The sequence below is a fragment of the Alligator sinensis genome, unplaced genomic scaffold (genome assembly GCF_000455745.1).
Source record: "Alligator sinensis unplaced genomic scaffold, ASM45574v1 scaffold941_1, whole genome shotgun sequence".
In the NCBI taxonomy this organism is placed as follows: domain Eukaryota; kingdom Metazoa; phylum Chordata; order Crocodylia; family Alligatoridae; genus Alligator; species Alligator sinensis.
In genome coordinates this window covers 813,174-821,616 of record NW_005842163.1, presented here as the reverse complement: position 1 = coordinate 821,616, position 8,443 = coordinate 813,174, and the positions used below count along the sequence as shown (strand labels likewise).

Sequence of the window (8,443 nt, the reverse complement as noted above, 5' to 3'; positions counted from 1 at the left end):
GTCTTTAAGAAGTGGCTCGATGCCTACCTGGCTGGGGTCACTTGAGCCCAGTTTCCCTCCTGCCCAGGCAGGGGGTCGGACTTGAAGATCTACAAGGTCCCTTCCAACCCTTCTTCTATGATTCTATGAAAAAGAAATACTCAAGACAATATGCCCGAGTGATCTTTTTGCTTCTAAGGTTACACCTGAGGATACATGACATGGTATCCTATGGGCCAGATCTGGCCTGCAAAGCCATTGGATCTGGCCTGTGAAGCTGGGGCTTCAATGGCATTTGGTGGCATGGGCTTAGTCCACGCCATGGCCCAAATGAGTGTCAGGGAGAGGTGGGTGCAGTGAGTAATGCCAGCCCACCTCAGAAACAATCTTGGCCATTTGGGCCTACTGCCAGAAAAGACTGCTGACCACTGTTGTACAGTATGTAAAAATTAGGTCAACTGAGCCTAAAGGTGCAATAATGGCAAAGGAGAATAGACATCATCACACAAGGGTAGAGAAAATCTCAACCTGATCTTCAAAATAGAATTCCACACACTGGAATAAGTACATACGATTACCCCATTTGAAGGTCAAATCCTACAGCTCCAATTCTGCGGGGCTCCCATTTACGCTTCCTAAATCACACTTCACAGCTCTTGAATAATGCAGTGAGAAAACACATCCGAAAAGACTAGTAGCATCCCCTGGTTTTAAGGGCAGTGTCGAAGCCACAAACTTTAATTCATGTTTTCAAAAAGAGAAAGGCAGAAAGGAAGATAATGCTTCTTGTTTCCTACTGAACATGCTGAGACTAATTTCATTTTCATCCATCTAAAGTGGCAGCAATGCCACAGAGGTCCACCACTTCAGTAGAGATGTAAAGTGAGAGCTGTCCTCTTTCACTGCCTAAGCAGGCTTTTCTATAAAATGCTTCATATGTACAAAGTTCAAACATAACAAAATTAAATCTATCATGGTGATAAGGCCTCTGGTAATAATATTTAAATAGCCACTGACTTTAAAACTTTTAACACCCGTTTTTCATCCGTAATGTTAGAAATGACAAGGGGAAAATATCAAAGACCTTGGGCCCTGATTCTGCAAACTAATCAACTCTGTAAACAGTGGATAAAATCTTCACCCTCCCTTAGTCATGCAAAGTCTTGACATGGACTTTACAGGACAGGATTGCAAGTTGCAAGTTGTCTCATTGCTACTTAATGCATGTAATATTAAGCATATGTGTACCTCTTCCAAAACTGAGGTCTTAGAATATTGTATTTTGCTTTAGCTTTACTTCAGTCAAAATAAATCTACAGTTTGTTCATAACTGCACGTTGATAACTTCCTTGTATGAAAAGAGATCACCAATCTGATCTAGAACAAGGGGAAACCACTATTAGTTGACATATTTTAGTGGATTAAAATCAATGTATATTTTAAAAGCTGATTTGTGATTAATGTAATTGTGGATTTGACTAAGGCTAGGTACAGACATTCAAAAAGCCTGAGGCAAAACTGATCTAAGTAACACCGTTTTCTATAAGCGGCATAGTTTAGATCAGTAGCGAACAGAACACATGTCAAAAATCTCATGGTGCTTTTAAAATGGTGAACTATAGACAGATGTTTAGGTTACACCGAAAACTTCTTTACACTAAAAACCATAATGGTAACATTTATAATCAGGAAGGCCATGTAATAATACTTTGAAACAGTAAGGAGTTAATAACTGTCTTATGGACAAACCCTGCTATTAAAATATGAACATCCTAAATTGCTAACAGCTTTAAAGAGAAGATCATTAGAAGCATAATGCAATGCCTGAATGTGTACAGATGACCATGAAAAGGAGTGTGTGGTAACACTGCTACCATTCAGAGTGAGCAAGGTCACTATTATTAGCTAAGAGATAAGAACTGCCTGAGATTCTCTCCTCATTAGGAGTATCCTAAAAATAAAACACTTTGCCCCACTTGAAAATAAAATGCTCCTTTGCATGTCCATTTTAGACTTCACAATAGTAAAAAACAAACAGAAACAAATAAGGACAGTGAAAAGCAATGCATTTTGTATAATAAGAGCAATTCGGGATCCAATGCAGGATGAGGCAGATATGTCACTCTCACTGTGCAGTGTACTGAAAACACTAGTAATCACTATTAGAAGGCATGTTCCCGGATGGATATTTGCACTCCTGAGATTTGGGAAATTACAGCATCCCAGGGGTTGCCCTAATTTATGACATCGTACCGTGCCATACTTATGGACTTCTCTATAGCCCCGAACCTCTAGAGAACTGTATGCTAAGAAATTCTTCTTCTATACTGGGGCATCCATGGAAAATGTTAATGTTTAGGACCTATTAGGGTGACCTCATATTGTACAAGCACGGGGGGTTCTGGGGGGTTCCTCTTGGTTTGTGCAGCCCTGTTCTGGCTAATACTGGTGTTACAAAGGAAACCGGTCTGTCTTCCAACCCAGTTTGTACATAGGGTACATGCTGCACAGTAGGAGGAGGGATGAGAAAGGGAACCTGAATAGATAGCTTCAGATCAAGGTCTACAGCCCCTGTATCAGGAATGGATAAACCCATGTGGGACACGACTTAGCTGAGGTTGTAAGCCCCACGCTTCACCAATCAGCCACACAATGGACGCATCTACACATGCAATTAATGTGACCAAACATACTCCGGCTCAATCTGAGCCAGAATAGAATAATCCCAACATCACCATCTACACGTGCATTTAAGCACGGTAATTTACTGCACTGCCGGATACCAATTATTAGACCTACTTCACCTTACTCGTGACATGGTCTCTTTTTTATGTATCACCTAATCACCGATATACTAGAGAAGGTCTGAAAGAAAGAATTAAAATAACAATACTAATGTTCCTGAATGGTTTCTCTTCCTTTCATCCTTGATAAACAGCATACAACTCTGTGGTTTATTTTTTTAGTTCAGCACATTAATAATTAAAAATAAAGTCTGTTTTGTAATCCATCTTTTGATTACAGTAAGCATTAGATACAGAGATATTATTGTTTCAGTCCCCAGTGACTTGTTAAGCCTACTTGCATGTCTTAAGAGAGACAGAGACAAAGAGAGAATGTAATTTGCTGTGCAATGGGGACCTTTTAAGCACGTCAAGTTTTTAATGCCGCTGCTTCTAGCTACAGGAGACTTGCTATGTGCTTGGCTTGGTAGACTGCCGCCCCTGACCTTCACTGTATCTTTAGTTGGCAAAAGTATTAAATAGATCCACAAGCTAGCTCAGGCTGCTTGGTCTAGTTTGGAGGCTGGGCTCCGTCCAAAGATGCTTTGGAAGCTGCATGTATTGCCTAACGTGTATTATCTGGTTTTCACAAATGATGGCACATTAGTATTACTTTGGGTTTTAGGAATTTAGACTCAGGGATTTCATTTCCCCCCAGGTTCTTGGGTGATGTTGGTTCCTGCTCCCTGCACAGATCCTGGTAAAAAAGGTACTTCCAGCCCTTGAAGCTGGTCGAAGGAAGGTGACTGATCTTGGGTGGTGAATGTGATAAGGAACGAGGGGAGCAGCAGTCTGTACTCCCGAGGGAACTGCAGGAATCCCATAATAATGTCATGCAGAGAGGTTCCCCAGGCCAGGATAGGAGAAGGAATTATCTGGCATATTTTCTCTTGACAATTTGTGGATTTCTGCTGGAAATTTCCATGGGAGTCAATGGAAATGGGGCGAGAAACAGTATGCAGCTATGGGGAGAAGGCTCAGACTGCAATTCTTTAAGGAGGAAAAGACCTTTCTTTAGCAATGCTGGTGCTGCTTCACCCACATAGAGCTGGGGTTGCAGGATGTCACCTTCTGCCCTGTTCCTTTGGGGGGGTTTACCCAAAAAGAGACTGCCATATTTTGTAACACATTTCTCCCCATAAAGAGAGGAGGGGGGTTCCCTTTAAAATGGGATCATCAACCCCCAAACTCCAATAATCCCAGATTATCAGTCCTGCTGCCAGCTCTTGGCACCTGCCGTAAAACACTAGGAAGAGGGTTTATTTTTCAGCCAGCCAAGCATTTGCTTTAAGTTATCCGATGCAATAAAAAGGGTGTATATGGATGGGGTGGGGGAAGCAGGGAAGGGAAGTAAGACAGGTTTGAATGGATTCTTTCATGTTCCTGGCAAATGACAGGCATTAGCTATGTGTATAACTGCACGTTGAATTGACCTCAGGATGCTCAGCAGGCTAGCAGAGATTCACCTTGTGGTGGAAACAATGGATGTGATTAATAAATGGAACAGCAGCAGCTATCCAGATCTTCCAGCAACAAGACAGCAAGCACAAAGGATAAGCACCAGCACTCTCAAACTCGGAGAAGTCAGGGCAAAAGGGACTTGATCTTTTTTTTTAAAGCCTACTGTTTCATCTGGACAGTGCACTAATCTCCATGTTTGGTAAGGATTCATCAGAGAACGCTAACAAGGCAAGTGCGGGCAAAATCTGTTTCTAAAAGTGGACCTTTCTGATTTAGCTAGTTTAGAAGTAGAAACTGGCCATGAAAAGAAATAATACTTCTCTTGCAATCAGCTGCAACTCATTAAAGTTTACACTAAATGCTAAAGGTCCCTGTTGGCCCAGCTCTTCAAAACAGATCCCTTTGAGCTCTTTAAAACAGATCCCGTCTCTTCCTCTACACATGGCTTTTGGTTGATGCAGTAAAGGCAAAGCATTTAAGATATCTGCACGTGCTACACCTAGAATACACGCGCTTATGGGAGAGATCTCCTATCCTAATAACTACCCCACTACCCTCCCTACCTCCACTCCCAAATTAAACACAGTGAAATCTGTTTAATGATGCACTGGGATAACTCATCATCGCTATGGTCTGATTAGTCAGTACACTGAATCCCCATTAGCGTCCCATTGATTTGTACACAAAACACTTTGGCGAGTTTATCTGTTACAGCACGGCCCGTTCCAAATGTACACACACTAAATCACAATAGATTTCCTTCTGATAATTAATTTGCTTGAAAGATATGATTTGCTTAAAAGATACGATTTAAGATATGATTTAATTTGCTTAAAAGATATACGCCCCCCAAAGCTCCTGTCAAGCCCACTGGTGCTTGCCAAGTGTTGGATACTCCAGCTTTTTTTGACTCGATCAGATGCAGACAATGAACCATAGCACCGTATTATCTTCCATTTTGGGATGATGAGCACGGTTCTCTCTAAGCTGTGTGCATGTGTGGCCGCGCACAATAAAAAATCATGTCACGCGATAACTTTTTAATGGCGCGCACACAGTGGTGTACCGATGGGGAGCAGTAGGGGGTCATGGACCCCTGGCACCAGCCTGGGGGGGGATGCCCAGTGCCATAGCAAGGGGGTGCTGATGCTCCCCCCACCACCACCGACTTCGCTTCCAGCTGCTCACCACCCACCCCAACCCAGCCATAAGCTGCTGCAGAGGAGGGCGGTGGGGTGGGGAGCACGCCGAGATACCCACGCACTCCCAGCCAGGATTGCTCACAGATCACTAAACCTTAAAGGGAACGTTGATGATGAGTCCATGTAAGAGCAGACAGAAAAAATAGTTGACTGATTATTTCATTCCCTCATAATCATGTAACTCTTAAAGAGTGAGCATGCCGCAATTTTCTTTCAAAAAAGTCCATTAAACATTTATCTGTTTCGTCAGACAGTTCTTAGGTAGTGAGTAGGAGTGCACATACTTTGCACTCAAAACTTCTGTAATTTTTTTCTTCCTTGTTAAAATGTCAAACATCATTGCTTACCATGTCTCGCTATGACATGAAAAATACATCTAGCAAAGAATTGAAAAGGACTAATTACTGGTAACCAGTCATCGTTACCCATCAGTCCCCTTGGAGTGATAATTAACCAGATTTTACTTTAGAAACAGGAACATCTGTAACAATGTTGTCCTAGTTCTTTACCCGAACCTTTGCTTGTCTGTCAAGCCATTGTCCTTTCCCTTGGTTTTTGCTTACCGCCCCTCTATTTTAGGGCTTGTCTTTGATGTGTGCTTGTGCGGTACCCAAGACCCTGGCTAAGCCTAATGAGTGCTGCTATAATATTACTGTTGTTATCTTTATAAGCAGTCCAAACCCCTGAGAAGGATCGAGTACACTTTTAGCCACGGACAGAGGTTTCTTTTACTATGTTCTTCAAAATCTCCAGCGGTGCTTTCCCAGCACCTCTAGGCGGCTCTTCCAAGGCTTCCCCTATGCGTATTATTAGGGACCTACCAAAATCGAGGCGGCAGGCAACTGATTTCATGAGTCAATTGCGGGGCCCACCACCACTTAAGCGGGCTTATTGTGGCAGGCCCCTCCCACGCCTCTAATTGGCACCGCTGATTGCCCGAGAGGGTTGTCCATCATATGGCCCCACCCCTGGTTGCAAACTGGCCAAGAGGGCCATCCGTCATGTGGGCCATCCCCCTCCCGCGGACTGGCTGAGGAGCCAGACCCAAAAATGGGCATCTCTCTGAACCAATCAGTGGTGAGGGGTGGGGGAGAGTGTAAAATGACATAGCCCCCCTTTTTAGTAAGAAAAAATGATGTGATATACTAAATATATATATATAATATCTATAATATATATAGCTTTAATCAGTAATTCATCATCTGTCTCCTTCCCGTCATATTCTTTTTAACACAAGTAATCCTAGCGCTTGTTTAGAGACAAATGCTGTCATTCCACACGTAAGCCTCACATCACGTTTCATCCCAGTTTGAACCCCCCACCCCCGAACCCACTTTGCATCTGTCAAACATGCCCTGAAAGCTTACTATAGTATCAGAAAGGAAGAAATTAGATTTTATTTTTATTTTCTTATATTTATTCTCCCTCTCCAGGAAAAGCCGTTTCTTAAATTAGAATGATGCTGCTTTAAACGTCTCTTTGGAAACTGCTGGCTGTTATGAAGGTCAGTGCCATATTTAGGAATGGCTTGGATAAATGGTCATTTATTCTTGCAGTTATGCAGTATGTGCAGTTTTGCATGATGGGGAACATTTATTATTATCATCATTATTGTTATTGTTATTATTGTTATGATTAACATTATCATTATTATTATTATTATTATCATTATTATCCGTATCATCATTATGGCTGTTGTTATTATTGTTGTTATGATGATCACTATCATAATTATCCTTATCATTATTATCATCACTATTATTATTATTATGATTATCACTATCATAATTATCATTATTATGATCGTTATTATTATTATCCATATCATCATATTATTATTGTTGTTATTTTTGTTATGATCATCACTATCGTAATTATCATTATCATCATCATTCTTGTTATGATTATCACTATCATAATTATCATTATTATTATTATCATTATTATTATCGTTATTCTCCATATCATCATTATTGTTGTTGTTATTATTGTTGTTATGATCATCACTATCATAATGATCATTATTATTATTATCATTATTATCCATACCATCATTATTGTCGTTGTTATTATTGGTGTTATGATCATCGCTATCATAATTATCCTTATCATTATTATCATCATTATTATTGTTATGATTATCACTATCATAATTATCATTATTATGATCATTATTATTATCCATATCATCATATTATTATTGTTGTTATTTTTGTTATGATCATTACTATCATAATTATCATTATCATCATTATTCTTGTTATGATTATCACTATCATAATGATCATTATTATTATTATCATTATTCTCCATATCATCATTATTGTTGTTGTTATTATTGGTGTTATGATCATCGCTATCATAATAATCATTATCATTATCATCATTATTGTTGTTATGATCATCACTATTATAATTATCATTATCATCATTATTCTTGTTATGATTATCACTATCATAATGATCATTATTATTATTATCATTATTATCCATACCATCATTATTGTCGTTGTTATTATTGGTGTTATGATCATCGCTATCATAATAATCATTATCATTATTATCATTATTGTTGTTATGATCATCACTATCATAATGATCATTATTATTATTATCATTATTATCCATACCATCATTATTGTCGTTGTTATTATTGGTGTTATGATGATCACTATCATGATGATCATGATCATTATCATCATTACTGTTGTTATTATTGTTGGTGTTATGATTATCACGATCATAATGATCATTGTGATCATGTTCATTCTGGCCTAGGTAGCGCCCATCCCCCCACCACCAACCCCCTTTTTGGGTTTTTTTGCAGTCTATTTTGCTCCCACCGTCCATCCAAGCCAAATCCCAAATGAAACTTCATGTTGCAATTCTGCCTAGGAAAAAAAGACAACCCCAAAAAGGAGCGTGCCTGCATTAGTATTTGCAAATCTTGCAGCCAGCAGAAGCCGCAGGCGTGCCCGAGCTGCAAAGGAGAGGCTGCGCTGCTCCGGTCCGTGCGTG

At 40.0% G+C, this 8,443-nt stretch overlaps 1 protein-coding gene across 2 annotated transcripts in view; it reads right to left on the bottom strand.

Annotated features, from left to right (window-relative positions):
* The window catches only part of PRKAA2 (protein kinase AMP-activated catalytic subunit alpha 2), a 36,501-nt gene extending 28,081 nt beyond the window's left edge, over window positions 1-8,420 (bottom strand). The window contains exon 1 of one of the 2 annotated variants that reach the window (XM_025206580.1): window positions 8,352-8,420. The gene's annotated coding sequence lies outside the window, so the exon portion shown is untranslated. Of the gene's footprint in view, window positions 1-1,227; window positions 6,544-8,351 lie in introns of those variants that run through there. The other variant, XM_025206578.1, reaches the window with a different exon arrangement.
* Window positions 8,421-8,443: the final 23 nt, after the last annotated feature.